The sequence below is a fragment of the Natrix helvetica genome, assembly GCF_964273705.1.
Source record: "Natrix helvetica genome assembly, chromosome: Z".
NCBI lineage: Eukaryota > Metazoa > Chordata > Lepidosauria > Squamata > Natricidae > Natrix > Natrix helvetica.
This window is the reverse complement of record NC_138554.1, coordinates 137,819,252-137,835,536: the sequence shown is the minus strand read 5'-3', so window position 1 is coordinate 137,835,536 and position 16,285 is coordinate 137,819,252. Positions and strand designations below refer to the sequence as shown.

At 45.7% G+C, this 16,285-nt stretch overlaps 1 protein-coding gene across 7 annotated transcripts in view; it reads right to left on the bottom strand.

The window, feature by feature from the left end:
• The window catches only part of LOC309401172 (pituitary adenylate cyclase-activating polypeptide type I receptor-like), a 105,888-nt gene extending 90,042 nt beyond the window's left edge, over positions 1–15,846 (bottom strand). For all 7 annotated transcript variants that reach the window (XM_081970217.1, XM_081970219.1, XM_081970218.1 and 4 more), the window contains exon 1: positions 15,576–15,846. The gene's annotated coding sequence lies outside the window, so the exon portion shown is untranslated. The remainder of the gene's footprint in view (positions 1–15,575) is intronic.
• Positions 15,847–16,285: the final 439 nt, after the last annotated feature.

Here is a 16,285-nt window from a genome sequence, read left to right as displayed (position 1 = left end):
AGTGTCCCAGGGGGGTGTCACGTGATCCCCTTTTGCGACCTTATGACAAGCGAAGTCAATGGGGAAGCCAGATTCACTTAGCGGCCTGTGACTCACTTAAGAACCGCAGTAGTTCACTTAACAACTGAGGCACGAAAGGTTGTGAAACTGGGGAAAAACTCACTTAACAACTATCTCGCTTAGCAACAGAAATTTGGGGCTCAGTTGTGATCATGAGGACTACCTGTAACAAAACTCATTTTTCTCATTTTCACTAGGAAAATCCATACAAAACACCTACAGGACAGATTTCAATTTCAATGAAATATTCAATTTCATTGTACAAATATTGTGCATTGACAATAAAGGTTTGATTTGAACTGATTTGTGGGTTTTTTTTGTTTTTGTTTTTTTGCCACTGGGCTGAAACGTGTGCTGATCCCACTTCGCACTTTAGGGGGGGAAAAACAGGTTGCCACAAAACCCAGATAACCTCTTGGCCAGGAAGAGGCACTCTGGACATGCTCAGAAGCTTATGTTCCTAATTCAGCCATGATGGTTGATCAGAAATAAGCAGAAATGCACATCTAGAAAGATTCTCAATCACCCAGTCATGGTTGTCCCAAAAGGTGCTTTTGTTTCAAGAGGTAACTGGAATTTCTTTGTCTTTCCTTGAAGATGCTTCGTTTCTCTTCCAAGAAGCTTCTTCAGTTCTGACTGAATGGTGGTGAACCTATTTATGCTCCTTGCAGACATCTGCATTTCTTTTAGCAGAAATGCTAAACCGCTTCAGAGACTAACAGAAAGAAAATATTGCAAACATATTTTCCAATGGATCTGTCAGTCTAGCCAACACGAGTTTCTTTGGTCAGAAAATACACCAATTATTTATGCTTAAGCATGGCCGTGCAGTCGCAGAGAGGCAAGGGGCTCCAGAGGTCATCCAGACCAACCTTTCCGCGTTGCAGGACTCACTCCACAATTCTTGAAACTCGACTAGCCAACCTTTATTGGAAAAACACCAGTGAAGGGCATTAAGACACCCTCAGGCTCCAATTATTCCCCCAAATGACAGCTCTCTTAATGCTTGACCTGTCAGACACCAGACACTTATTTAATTTCAAAAACTCATGCAACCTCTGTATTTCCAGCTTAAATAAATCCTGTTATTCTTAAAAATGACATCTTCTTGTTCTTTCTTCCCGACAGGATTTTCTTCTGTTTTTCTGAACAGATAGCGGCAATTGCATACAGCTATATAGGAGGTTCTCGACTTACGACCATAATTGGGCCCCATTTTACAACCTTTCTTGCCGCAGTGGTTAAGTGAATCACCATAATTATTCAGTTAGCTACACGGTTGTTAAGTCAACCTGGCTTCCCCAGAGGGTCGCAAAAGGGGACCACATAACCCCGGGGCACTGCAAACCGTCATAAATATGAATCGGTTGCCAACTGGCTGAGTTTTGATCATGTGACCACAGAGACACTGCAATGGTCGTTAAGTGGGGGGGAAGTCCTAAGTTGCTTTTTTTCAGTGCCCTCTGTAACTTCAAATGGTCATTAAACGAATGGTTATTGCTGGGATTAAATCAGATGTAATTCTTTTTATTTTAATAAACAATGGAAAATGATGGCAACAGATTTTCTTATTGTCCTTAGCAAATCCTGGCACAAAATAGATTTAGGTTGCAGTTGTAGGTCAGTGTCTTTAAGCAGATCTTTTAATTTTTCATCATAGAATTCAGCATAGAATAGAGTTGGAAGGGACCTTGGAGGTCTTCAAGTCCACCCCCCTGCACTGGCAAGAAACCCTACAGCACTTCAGGCTAATGGCTGTCCAACATCTTCTTAAAGACTTCCAGTGTTGGAGCATTCACAACTTCTGGAGGCAACTTCTGTTCCACTGATTCATTGTTCTCACTGTCAGGAAATTTCTCCTCAGTTCTAAGCTGCTTCTCTCCTTGATTAGTTTCCACCCATTGCTCCTTGTTCTGCCCTCAGGTGCCTTGGAGAATAGCTTGACTCCCTCTTCTTTGTGGCAACCTCTGAGATATTGGAACACTGCTATCATGTCTCCCCTGTTCCTTCTTTTCATTCAACTAGACCTACCCAGTTCCTGCAACCGTTCTTCATATGTTTTAGCCTCCAGTCCCCTAATCCTCTTTGTTGCTCTTCTCTGCACTCTTTCTAGAGTCTCCACATCTTTTTTACATCGTGGCGACCAGAACTGAATGCAATTATTCCAAGTGTGGCCTTACCAAGGGATTGTAAAGTGGTATTAACACTTCACGTGATCTTGATTCTATCCCTCTGTTGATGCAGTCTAGAACTGTGTTGGCTTTTTGGGCAGCTGCTGCACACGGCTGGCTCATATTTAAATGGTTCTCCACTAGGACTTGGCTGCTTATTGGGTTGTAGATAATGGGAAGAGGAACCAAAGGTCACTGGACGGCTGCTGGAAAAGGAAGATATGTCCATGTTCCCACCAGCAAAACACCATTCCTGTACGATGACCTCATCCGTTGCACATCCAAGTTAACACACGTGATGTTGGAGTTTGTTTTATTTTATTTTAACTTTTGTTTTATTTTATGCTACAGGTAGTCCTCAGTTTATGACCACAATTTACAGCCTGAAACAACTTGCCGTGAGATAGTTGTTAAGCGAGTTTTACCCACATTCTGCAACCTTTATTTGCCAGAGTTGTTAAGTGAATCAACACAAGTAAGTTAGTAAGATGGTTGTGAAGCGAATCTGGCTTCCCCTTTGCTTTGCCAGAAGGTCGGAAAAGGGGATCACATCTCACACACACACACGTGCACGGGACACTGCAACCATCATAAATATGAGTCGGGTGTCCAAGCGTCTGATTTTTGATCAGGTGACTGTGGGGATGCTGCAAAATAAGTGTGAAAAATGGTCATAAATGACTTTTTTCAGTGCTGTTCTAACTTTGAACAGAATCTAAATGAAAGGTTGTAAGTTGAGGGTTTCCTGTAATCTGTTCTGTTCTGCTCTGTTCTGTTCGGTCTGGTCTGATCTGGTCTGTGCTGTACTATTTTGTTTTGTTCTGTCTGTTCTGTATCATTTTGTTCTGTCCTGTTCTGTCTGTTCTGTTCTGTACGGTTCTGTTCTGTCTGTGCTGTGCTGGTTTTGTTCTGTTCCGTCTGTTCTGTTCTGTATGGTTTTGTTCTGTTCTGTAAGGTTCTGTTCTGTTCTGTACAGTTCTGTTCTGTCTGTTCTGTACTGTACTGTTCTGTGCTGTATTCTGTGTTTTCCTATTCTACTCTATTCAGAAAAATAGGATAGCCACTTTTGTGTGAAAAACACACACAGCACTGAGGGAAGATCCCAAAATGCAAATCAGACTGGCAAATGTTGATGCAGCATTTAACAGCAATTACGAGTCATTAGAATACGTGTGAGCTAGCTGTGAAACTAGAGCAGAACAGTGAAGGGAAAGGGAAAATACACACAGGCACACACATACGAACTGATTGTGCAAACCACACTAAGGGAACCTGTTATCCTGTAGGATTTCGGGAACCACATATTGGTTTATTTGGGGAGGCCACTAAATCAGGGATCCTAGCTTGTCCTGGATAGCAAGAACCCTCCGTGTAAAGCAGGAGTTGAGTTGCATCCTGGTTACACCAACCGTAAACATGGTTATGTGAGTTGTGTTGAATCCCAATAGAATCTTAGGTTCAACTCAAAGTGCTGGCAATTATTAGATTTTTTTTAAAAAAATTAGATTTATACGACCTTTATTGCTTTAGAAATAAATCTAGGCAACGAGAACACATCTCATATTTCTACCTCCTCCTATTTTCCCCACAACAACAACCCTGTGAGGTGGTTGGGCTGAGAGAGCTGGCCCAAGGTCACCCTGCCAGCTTTCATGCCTAAGGCAGGACTAGAATTCCCTATCTCCTGGTGATTGGCCGAAAGTCACCCAGCTGTCTTTCATGCCTAAGGCCGGACTAGAATTCACTGTCTCCTGGTGATTGGCCGAAAGTCACCCAGCTGTCTTTCATGCCTAAGGCCGGACTAGAATTCACTGCCTCCTGGTGATTGGCCCAAAGTCACCCAGCTGGCTTTCATGCCTAAGGTGGGACTAGAATTCACCGTTTCCTGGTGATTGGCCCAAAGTCACCCAGCTGGCTTTCATGCCTAAGGCCGGACTAGAACTCACTGCCTCCTGGTGATTGGCCCAAAGTCACCCAGCTGTCTTTCATGCTTAAAGTGGGACTAGAATTCGCCGTTTCCTGGTGATTGGCCCAAAGTCACCCAGCTGGCTTTCATGCCTAAGGCCGGACTACAATTCCCTATCTCCTGGTGATTGGCCCAAGGTCACCCAGCTGTCTTTCATGCCTAAGGTGGGACTACAATTCCCTATCTCCTGGTGATTGGCCCAAAGTCACCCAGCTGGCTTTCATGCTAAGGCCGGACTACAATTCCCTATCTCCTGGTGATTGGCCCAAAGTCACCCAGCTGTCTTTCATGCCTAAGGTGGGACTAGAATTCACCGTTTCCTGGTGATTGGCCCAAAGTCACCCAGCTGGCTTTCATGCCTAAGGCCGGACTAGAACTCACTGCCTCCTGGTGATTGGCCCAAAGTCACCCAATATGCTTTCATGCCTAAGGCCGGACTAGAATTCACTGCCTCCTGGTGATTGGCCCAAGATCACCCAGCTGTCTTTCATGCCTAAGGTGGGACTACAATTCCCTATCTCCTGGTGATTGGCCCAAAGTCACCCAGCTGGCTTTCATGCCTAAGGCGGGACTAGAACTCACTGCCTCCTGGTGATTGGCCCAAAGTCACCCAGCTGGCTTTCATGCCTAAGGCCGGACTAGAACTCACTGCCTCCTGGTGATTGGCCCAAGGTCACCCAGCTGTCTTTCATGCTTAAGGCCGGCCTAGAATTCACCGTTTCCTGGTGATTGGCCCAAAGTCACCCAGCTGGCTTTCATGCCTAAGGTGGGACTAGAACTCACTGCCTCCTGGTGATTGGCCCAAAGTCACCCAGCTGTCTTTCATGCCTAAGGCCAGACTAGAACTCACTGCCTCCTGGTGATTGGCCCAAAGTCACCCAGCTGGCTTTCATGCCTAAGGTGGGACTAGAATTCACCGTCTCCTGGTGATTGGCCCAAAGTCACCCAGCTGGCTTTCATGCCTAAGGCCAGACTAGAACTCACTGCCTCCTGGTGATTGGCCCAAAGTCACCCAGCTGTCTTTCATGCCTAAGGTGGGACTAGAATTCACCGTTTCCTGGTGATTGGCCCAAAGTCACCCAGCTGGCTTTCATGCCTAAGGCCGGACTAGAACTCACTGCCTCCTGGTGATTGGCCCAAAGTCATCCAGCTGTCTTTCATGCCTAAGGTGGGACTAGAATTCACCGTTTCCTGGTGATTGGCCCAAAGTCACCCAGCTGGCTTTCATGCCTAAGGCAGGACTAGAATTCACTGCCTCCTGGTGATTGGCCCAAAATCACCCAGCTGGCTTTCATGCTAAGGCCGGACTAGAACTCACTGCCTCCTGGTGATTGGCCCAAAATCACCCAGCTGGCTTTCATGCCTAAGGCCGGACTAGAATTCACTGCCTCCTGGTGATTGGCCCAAAATCACCCAGCTGGCTTTCATGCTAAGGCCGGACTAGAACTCACTGCCTCCTGGTGATTGGCCCAAAGTCACCCAGCTGTCTTTCATGCCTAAGGTGGGACTAGAATTCACCGTTTCCTGGTGATTGGCCCAAAGTCACCCAGCTGGCTTTCATGCCTAAGGCCGGACTAGAACTCACTGCCTCCTGGTGATTGGCCCAAAGTCACCCAATATGCTTTCATGCCTAAGGCCGGACTAGAATTCACTGCCTCCTGGTGATTGGCCCAAGATCACCCAGCTGTCTTTCATGCCTAAGGTGGGACTACAATTCCCTATCTCCTGGTGATTGGCCCAAAGTCACCCAGCTGGCTTTCATGCCTAAGGCGGGACTAGAACTCACTGCCTCCTGGTGATTGGCCCAAAGTCACCCAGCTGGCTTTCATGCCTAAGGCCGGACTAGAACTCACTGCCTCCTGGTGATTGGCCCAAGGTCACCCAGCTGTCTTTCATGCTTAAGGCCGGCCTAGAATTCACCGTTTCCTGGTGATTGGCCCAAAGTCACCCAGCTGGCTTTCATGCCTAAGGTGGGACTAGAACTCACTGCCTCCTGGTGATTGGCCCAAAGTCACCCAGCTGTCTTTCATGCCTAAGGCCAGACTAGAACTCACTGCCTCCTGGTGATTGGCCCAAAGTCACCCAGCTGGCTTTCATGCCTAAGGTGGGACTAGAATTCACCGTCTCCTGGTGATTGGCCCAAAGTCACCCAGCTGGCTTTCATGCCTAAGGCCAGACTAGAACTCACTGCCTCCTGGTGATTGGCCCAAAGTCACCCAGCTGTCTTTCATGCCTAAGGCCGGACTAGAATTCACTGCCTCCTGGTGATTGGCCCAAAGTCATCCAGCTGTCTTTCATGCCTAAGGTGGGACTAGAATTCACCGTTTCCTGGTGATTGGCCCAAAGTCACCCAGCTGGCTTTCATGCCTAAGGCGGGACTAGAACTCACTGCCTCCTGGTGATTGGTCCAAAATCACCCAATATGCTTTCATGCCTAAGGCCGGACTAGAATTCACTGCCTCCTGGTGATTGGCCCAAGGTCACCCAGCTGTCTTTCATGCCTAAGGTGGGACTACAATTCCCTATCTCCTGGTGATTGGCCCAAAGTCACTCAGCTGTCTTTCATGCTTAAGGTGGGACTACAATTCCCTATCTCCTGGTGATTGGCCCAAAGTCACCCAGCTGTCTTTCATGCCTAAGGTGGGACTACAATTCCCTATCTCCTAGTGATTGGCCCAAAGTCACCCAGCTGGCTTTCATGCCTAAGGCAGGACTAGAACTCACTGCCTCCTGGTTATTGGTCCAAAATCACCCAATATGCTTTCATGCCTAAGGCCCGACTAGAATTCACTGCCTCCTGGTGATTGGCCCAAGGTCACCCAGCTGTCTTTCATGCCTAAGGTGGGACTACAATTCCCTATCTCCTGGTGATTGGCTCAAAGTCACCCAGCTGGCTTTCATGCCTAAGGTAGGACTAGAATTCACCATCTCCTGGTGGTCCAAAGTCATCCTGCCAGCTTTCATGCCTAAAGTGGGACTAGAATTCCCTACCTCCTGGTGATTGGTCCAAAATCACCCATGAGGCTTTCATGCCTAAAGTGAGATTAGAACTCGCCGTTTCCTGATTTGCCTAAAGCCATCTAGCTGACCTTCATGGCTAAGGCAGAACTAGAACTCACTGTCACCTAGCCAGCTTTCATGCCTAAGGCAGGACTAGAACTCACTGCCTCCTGGTGATTGGTCCAAAATCACCCAATATGCTTTCATGCCTAAGGCCGGACTAGAATTCACTGCCTCCTGGTGATTGGCCCAAGGTCACCCAGCTGTCTTTCATGCCTAAGGTGGGACTAGAATTCACCGTTTCCTGGTGATTGGCCCAAAGTCACCCAGCTGGCTTTCATGCCTAAGGCCGGACTAGAACTCACTGCCTCCTGGTGATTGGCCCAAAGTCACCTAGCTGTCTTTCATGCCTAAGGTGGGACTAGAATTCACCGTTTCCTGGTGATTGGCCCAAAGTCACCCAGCTGGCTTTCATGCCTAAGGCCGGACTAGAATTCACTGCCTCCTGGTGATTGGCCCAAAATCACCCAGCTGTCTTTCATGCCTAAGGCCGGACTAGAATTCACTGCCTCCTGGTGATTGGCCCAAGGTCACCCAGCTGTCTTTCATGCCTAAGGCCGGACTAGAATTCACCATTTCCTGGTGATTGGCCCAAAGTCACCCAGCTGTCTTTCATGCCTAAGGTGGGACTAGAACTCACTGCCTCCTGGTGATTGGCCGAAAGTCACCCAGCTGTCTTTCATGCCTAAGGTGGGACTAGAATTCACCGTTTCCTGGTGATTGGCCCAAAGTCACCCAGCTGGCTTTCATGCCTAAGGCAGGACTAGAACTCACTGCCTCCTGGTGATTGGTCCAAAATCACCCAATATGCTTTCATGCCTAAGGCCGGACTAGAATTCACTGCCTCCTCTTGATTGGCCCAAGGTCACCCAGCTGTCTTTCATGCCTAAGGTGGGACTACAATTCCCTATCTCCTGGTGATTGGCCCAAAGTCACTCAGCTGTCTTTCATGCTTAAGGTGGGACTACAATTCCCTATCTCCTGGTGATTGGCCCAAAGTCACCCAGCTGTCTTTCATGCCTAAGGTGGGACTACAATTCCCTATCTCCTGGTGATTGGCCCAAGGTCACCCAGCTGTCTTTCATGCCTAAGGTGGGACTACAATTCCCTATCTCCTAGTGATTGGCCCAAAGTCACCTAGCCAGCTTTCATGCCTAAGGCAGGACTAGAACTCACTGCCTCCTGGTGATTGGTCCAAAATCACCCAATATGCTTTCATGCCTAAGGCCGGACTAGAATTCACTGCCTCCTGGTGATTGGCCCAAGGTCACCCAGCTGTCTTTCATGCCTAAGGTGGGACTACAATTCCCTATCTCCTGGTGATTGGCTCAAAGTCACCCAGCTGGCTTTCATGCCTAAGGTAGGACTAGAATTCACCATCTCCTGGTGGTCCAAAGTCATCCTGCCAGCTTTCATGCCTAAAGTGGGACTAGAATTCCCTACCTCCTGGTGATTGGTCCAAAATCACACATGAGGCTTTCATGCCTAAAGTGAGATTAGAACTCGCCGTCTCCTGATTTGCCTAAAGCCATCTAGCTGACCTTCATGGCTAAGGCAGAACTAGAACTCACTGTCACCTAGCCAGCTTTCATGCCTAAGGCAGGACTGGAACTCAAGTCACTTGGTTCCTAAGCCAGCACTTTAACCACTATATCAAACTATCTCTATAATTTATCACCTGTAAAACCTGTGTAAAAGCTGTGCTGGGAAATTTTGGGAACTGAAGTCCACACATCAAATCTAAAAGCTAGCTGGACTTTAAGAAACACGCTTCTTAAAGGCTTCAGGGAGTCTTCGATTTACAATGGTTCACTTACTGACTGTTCAAAGTTAACAACGGCATTGAAAAACGTGACTTACGACCGTTTTTCAAAGTTACGACTTTTGCAGCATCTCCCATAGTCATAAGATCATGACGCCTGGCAATTGACTTATATTTATGACCGTGGTTACGTCCAAAGGTCACGCAATCCCCTTTTGCGGCCTTCTGACAAGCAGAGTCAAAAGAAGAAGCCAGGTTCACTTAACAACCTGCTACCAACTTATCCACTGCGGTGACTCACTTAACAACTGTGGCGAAAAATGGAGTAAAACTTGCTGAGCGAATGTTTCCCTTAACAACAGAAATTTTGAGCTCCGTTGCCATCATAACTCGAAGACTGCATCTGTATTTAAGAAAAGTGGCTATTAAAAAAATGTTTCGCTTTGTTCTTTTGGCAGCTGCAGTATCGGCCCCAGGTTCAAATCCCCGCTCGGCTATTAAATTGGGTTGTAGACATTTTATTATCTCTCTCCATTTGGCCTCTGTTACCCAGTTGCTGCCTAGATGAAACAGCGACACCAGGGTGTGTGTGATTCTGTGTTTCCCTCTCTCCCTCTCTTTTCAGTGTTTTTGTAACTTCAAATGGCCACTAAGTGTTGTAAGTTAAGGAGTATCTGTACACCGAGGTGTACAGAGATGTCTTCTCTAAGTTTTAAGGTGGCTTTAAAATTTTGGAAAAGAAGGAAGAAAGGACCCAAAGACAATTCGGATCGAAATTGCAAACTAAAATCGTGAGGAAAGGAACAAAAAAAATATTTATAATTTTTTGTTTTATGGCAACTGCAGGGCAGAGAATGATGCATTCACACTTAGGCTTTCTCAGCCAGAAAAAAATGGCAGGATCCGAGACTGAAGCCTTCGTTCGTCCGTTGGGCTAACAGAGGACTGTAAAAATGATACCAGAATATAGAATCATAGTGTTAGAAGGGACCTTGGAGGTCCTCTAGTCCAACCCCCTGCTCAAGGCTGGGGACCTTATACAGACTTTATGCTTACAACAGTCCATTTATTGACCGTCCTGAAAAAAGTGACAATGACCATTTTTCACACTCACTATTGCTGCGTCCCCACAAATTCAGTCCCTTGGCCACTGACTCATATTTATGGCGGTTGCAGTAACAACCAGGTTACTAATTTAACAACTGCAACAATTCACTTAGTAGACTTGGCAAGAAAAAGGTCGCAAAATGGGGCAAAACTCACTTTAAAAAAAACCTGTCTCGTTTAGCCAGGGAAATTTTGGTCGTAAGTCAAGGATTAACTGTAGTCAAAGAGGATTTTATTTAACGAACCAAGGGAACGTTTTAATCTCAACATTCAATCTTTTTAAAAACAAACAAACGACCACCACCCTTATTTTATTACTCTTTGTTCTCTGAGCACAGGTTTCAAAGGAAGACAGCATATGCAATGAGTAATTAAATGAAAATAATAATAACAACAATAAGCATGTGTTCCCCTTAAAAGGAGAAAATCACGTTTTATCATGAAAGCTTGTTTTTACCCTTGCACTTGAAACAGTTCAAGTCACAAATGTGAGTTCACCTTTGTAGACAAGGAAGTGTGGTCTGGAAGGCAACATACCGTATTTTTCAGAGCATAAGGCGCTCCAAAGTATAAGACGCACCTAGCTTTTGGGGAGGAAAACAAGGGGGGAAAATCTGCCTCTGCCTCCCAGCAATTTGCCTCCTTGCAACAAACAGCAAACAGTACAGACAACATACACTTTGTAGTGTTACATTTCAGACTATACTTGTACAGATGCTGTTAAAATTGATGTGGTTTTCTGGAAGTATATTTATTCGCTCTGCTATTTAAAAGAAGATATAATAGCACTGGGCCTCTTCAGATCAAGCATTTATTTTAAAAAGCTTCCTCATTTTGTTAAGATATCTAGAACGATAATAAAGCTGTCTTTAAGAAATAAGTCTAATAATATATAATTTGAAGTTTGAACATTCTATAAGCATTTAAAGTTATTGACTTACCTTCTTGCAGCAAACAGCAAATAAGTCTGATTAGCACAAGGAAAAAAAAGTCTGCCTCTGCCTCCCAGCAATTTGCCTCTGGTGCAAACAGCAAGTTTCACTTTCAGTTTCAGGCTGCAGGGATTGCCACAGCCAATTACAGCCTCCGCAAGCCACATTTTCCCCATTTGTTGCAAGGAGGTCAATTGCTGGGAGGCAGAGGCCAAAGGGTGGGAGATGGTGGGTCTACATTCAGTGTATAAGACGCACCCAAATTTTTACCCTCTTTTAGGGGGGGGGAAAGGTGTGTCTTATACTGCGAAAAATATGGCATTAGCAAGGAGATGCAGGTTTTCTACTCTAGTTTTAGCCTACCTCTCAGGGGTGTTATTCAGGGGTTGCTTCCCAATGGCACGCGCAGTTGAGTGTAAATTGTTCTGCGCATGCAAAAAACATGAAAAAATGATTAAAAACCAAGCCGGCAACAACAGAATTGACCAGGGAACTGGTTCAGGGGCGTGGCCAGCCTGCCATCCCTACTGGTTTGGTGATTGAGTCCCAATTTCCACTACTGGTTCATCCAACCCACCTCTGGTGTTATTCTGGGGGAAGACATAGGAGCAGCAATTGCACTACAGGTATTCCTCGTTTTACAACCATACATTTAGTGTCTGTTTCAAGCACCCTGAAAAAAACGACTTACGGCCGTTTTTCACTTTGTGTAAGTGGGAGCATCGCAATCACATGATCAAAATTCGGGCGATTGGCAGCTGACTGACATTTATGACCATGGCTGTGTCCCAAGGTCGCACGATCCTCTTTTGCGACCTTCTGACGAGCAAAGTCAACGGGGAAGCCAGAGTCACTCAACGACTCAATTAACAACAGCAGTGATTCACGTACCTGACTGACCAGAAGGGTTGTAAAATGGAGCAAAACTCATTTAACCATTAGCAAAGGAAATGGGTTTAACTGTGGTTGTAAATTGAGGATTATCTGTATGTGCCACTTTGAAGGAAAATAGGATCAGAAAAGAAGAAAAAAATTCATTTTAAATCCCCCCCCCTCCTTATGATCCAAGCCAAAATTTAATTTCCCTCTTTTTATTTAAACCACATGTCAGCACCTATAACCGTTTCCTTCATTTTTATTTTTAAAAATTGTTGCACAGGTAATCCTCAACTTGTCGGTTCATTTAGTGACTGTTTGGTACAATGGCCCTGAAAATAGTGACTTATGACCGTTTTTCATACCTACGACCTTTACAGGATTCCCATGGGCACCTAATCAAAATTCAGGCAGTGGGAAACTGACTCGTATTTATGACGGTTGCAGTGTCCTGGGGCGATGTGATCCCCTTTTGCCATTTTCTGACAAGCAAAGTTGTTGGGGAAGCCAATTCACTTAACAACTGTGTTACTAACAACTGCAGTGGTTCACTTAACGACTGTGGGAAGATAGGTCGTAAAGCAGGGGAAAGTTCATTTAGCGGTTGTCTTGCTTAGCAACTGAAATTTTGAACTCAGTTACAGTACTACGTCAAGGACTGCTGATATAGGCATCTACGGGTATTTCTAAATTTACGACTTAATGATGGATCTTCCCAGTTTATGATGGATAAATGGTCCCAAGGGTTTTAGTGTTGTATGATTCCCCCTTTGCGACCTTCTGAAAATCAAAGTCAATGGAGAAATCCAGATTCACTAAACAACAGTGTTACTTAAGTAACAATGGCAGCGGTTCACTTAACAACGACGGCAAGAAAGATCGTAAAATGGGGCAGAACTCATTTAACTTTAATTTTGCGGTCATAAATCAAGGACTATTTGCATTACACCCTCTCCCCATCCAGAGGTGAGGAAACACCTGCATTTAAGCATTTGGCCACAGGTGCAAATCAAAGCATCTTTAACTTCACTGCAAAGAGTCAATTCCTTCTTTGCGTTGTGTATTTTTAGCAGCCACAGAAGAGAAAACCGCTATTTTCCCTCCGTCAAGCACCATGAATAAGTCCAGCTGCTCACAGAAAACAGGAAAAAAAAAGAGGGGCAAATACTTCCTTTTTTTGACTGAATCGGTTAAAAGAGGGAGATAAAAGTGTAAAATGGCCTCTTGGTGTTGAAAAATCACTTTATTCCAAGAGTTATCGATTCTGGTTTATCTCGGTGTCCCGTGTATGTTTAATATAAAATTTTATTTCTTGGCATTTCAAGGGTTCCAGCTGTCTGGAGGTAAGTGTGTTTGATTTTGTTTTCCTATTAGGATCGATTCAGTTAGCTGTATGCAGGTAGTCCTCAACTTACAACCACAACGGAGCCCAACATCTCTGTCGCTAAGCAAGACATTTCGAAAAGTGAGTTTTGATCTGTTTTACCACCATTTTTTGGCCACGGTTGTTAAGCGAATCACTGTGGTTGTTAAGCCAGTGACACGGCTGTTAAGTGAATCTGGCTTCCCCATTGACTTGGCTGCTCAGAAGGTCACACAAGGGGACCATGTGACACACACACACACGGACGCTGTAACCGTCATAAATACGAGTTAGTTGACAAACGACTGAGTTTCGATGACGAAACCATGGGAATTGGGGGGGGGGGGTGTCTCAATTGCAAACGTGAGATCATTTCACACAAGTCGCTTTTCATAAGTCGCTTTTTCCAGTGCTGTCTTAACTTCAAATGGTCACTAAAGGAACGTAAGTGGAGGACTACCTGTTTTTCGTTCTCATATGAATACATTCTCATCGTTTTCTTTTTCACTGTTTGTTTCGTTGTTCGTTTATTTAATTTCTGCTTTGTAAAACTCTCTTTTCATTCCTTCCTCCTTATGGTGATGGTTTTTGCCTTTAAATATATTCACGTATCTTATAGGTTCTGCTGGAGTTTGTACTTCAAACTTTCTGTATGTTGCATCTTCTTTTTTTAGCTTTTAACATTGCTAACTGGTTGCATTCCATTCTTTCTATGCTGGCTTATCACTGTAACTAAATTTCGATTTCATTTGTGTGTTTTGTCACCTCGAGTCCTCCTTAAATGCAAAGGAACAAGCATGTGCATACAGAAAAAAAATACGCTAAACCAGGTTAATTCAAGACTACGGTTCCATCTGCCTCTCATCCGGTGTCCAAACAGCCTAAACCTTTATTACGCTTTAATGCATAATTCACACAACCTGACAAGGTTTATTAATCAGGTTAGGTAAATGCTTGCAAAATAATCTGAGCTGCCCTCAACGTGTGTTGTTTTTGGCCAGCAGTGACAAGACACTGGTTTATTATCTCAGTGCCTCCTGCAAACTGAGAAAGCAGGTTAATTCAGCAACCGGGAGATGGGAGTGTTGTGTGAACGCAGCCAATGAGACACAGAAGGTGACTGGACTCCCGTTTTAATCTAGCGGTGAATCCCTTGTATTCATTTGAACCGGTCTGGACTCCCCTTTCACACAATCACTTGCATACACACCCTGAGTTGTGAGTCTGCCAGGTCTCAGCTAAATGGCTTTGTGGATTGGGGTATCTGCGGAGAATCAGTGTGAAGAGGGGCTGGGGCTGGGTGGGTGCGGGGGGGGGGGGACGACTATTCACCAGCTATGTTGAGCCGATAGCAGACGTGAGGTACATACCAACACACAACGGGTCGTGCAAATTCAGAGGTGTTCCCTCCCTCCCTCTTTCCACCCATTTCTCCTCTCGTGTATTCACCCCAACGCATGCATGATGAAATGATAGATAGATAGATAGATAGATAGATAGATAGATAGATAGATGTAGACAGAGAGAGAGAGAGAGAGAGAGAGAGAGAGAAAGAAGGCTAGAGGAGAGATGGAGATAATGGATAGATAGAAGAGAGAGGGATAGAAGATAGAAAAATGGATGGATGGATAGAAGAGATAGATAGATAATAGATAGCTGATGAAGAGATAGAGATAGATAGATAGATAGATAGATAGATAGATAGATAGATAGATAGATAGATAGATAGATAGATAGATAGATAGATAGATGGATGGATGATAGGAGAAATAATTATATAGAAGGATGAGAAGGGGAAGAATGAAGATAGATGAGAAAAGAGAGAGAATGGATAGAGAGAAGAGAGAGAGAGGTAGACGGATAGGCAGAGGTGAGAGAGATGGAGAGAGAAGGGGGAAAGGGAGAGAATGATGGAGAGAGAGAGAAAAAGACAAGGAGAGACCCAGAGCGAGACTCTCAGCCGTTTCTTTCGCGCTGCGGGAAGGTGAATCTTGTGCTTCTCCCGCGGGCGGGCAATCCCCGCAGAAGAATTCCACGCCACAGAAGAAACCCCCGCCGGCTTCACGCCAAGGTCCCCGCTGCACCACCGAGCGACTTGCGACCCCCCCTTCGCCCCCCCCTCTCTTTTTCAGCTACCCCCCTTTTGTTCCCTATCCAAACTGTGGCACACCCCGTTTTCTCCGGATCGCCTCCACCCGCGTCCAAGGCTCCCCTGCACTTAGCCTGCAGAAGTGGCGGATTAAGGGGAGGGGGGTTTAAAGATGGGGAGGGGTCTTACCATTGCAGTCCCGGAGATCCTCCTGGCCACGCCACGCGCGGGATCTGGCCGCCGGCTTCAACCTTCAGGAAGGTGAAATCAGTGGGGCGCAAGTCGATCTGGGAAGGCGGGGATTTCTTTTCCAAAAATGGGGAGGGGGGCACCCCGAAAAATCTTTTTTTTAAACCCAAAAGGGAAGCTTGCGCTAAAGACCCGATCGAGGCAGTAGCGAAAGGAGGAGAGAGAAAAAACAAACAAACGGGGGTTTTGGGTGCTGAAGTCCACGGGAGGAGAAAGCTATTTTCCTTTCTCTTGAAACAATAACCAATCATAGAAAAACCTAAGGGTCATGTCCTCAATGCTGCCTAGCGCCTTGAAAGGTGGGCTAGGCAGCTGTCCCACGACCCTAGGCAAATTTCTCCCGGCCGGGAAGGCATCACAGAGGGACGTAGTGATGGGAAGAAAGGGAGCCCGGGTTTTTTTTAAAAAAAATCTTTTAAAAAGGAGACAGAGAGAAAATATGATAATGGGGAGGATGCTACTGCCAGGCAGAGCCGGCTCCGTCCTTTGGAAAAAGCTCTAATCCGGATACAGAGGAGGAAAAGAGGAAAGATTCGCATCCGAAACAGCGTCGTGAGAACCTGGCCAGCCACCGGAGCGAGTGTGATCCCGATCCGGCGCGTCCTGCAGAAAAATTCCCCAGGTTTTCCCGTCTCCCTCCCTCCTCCTGA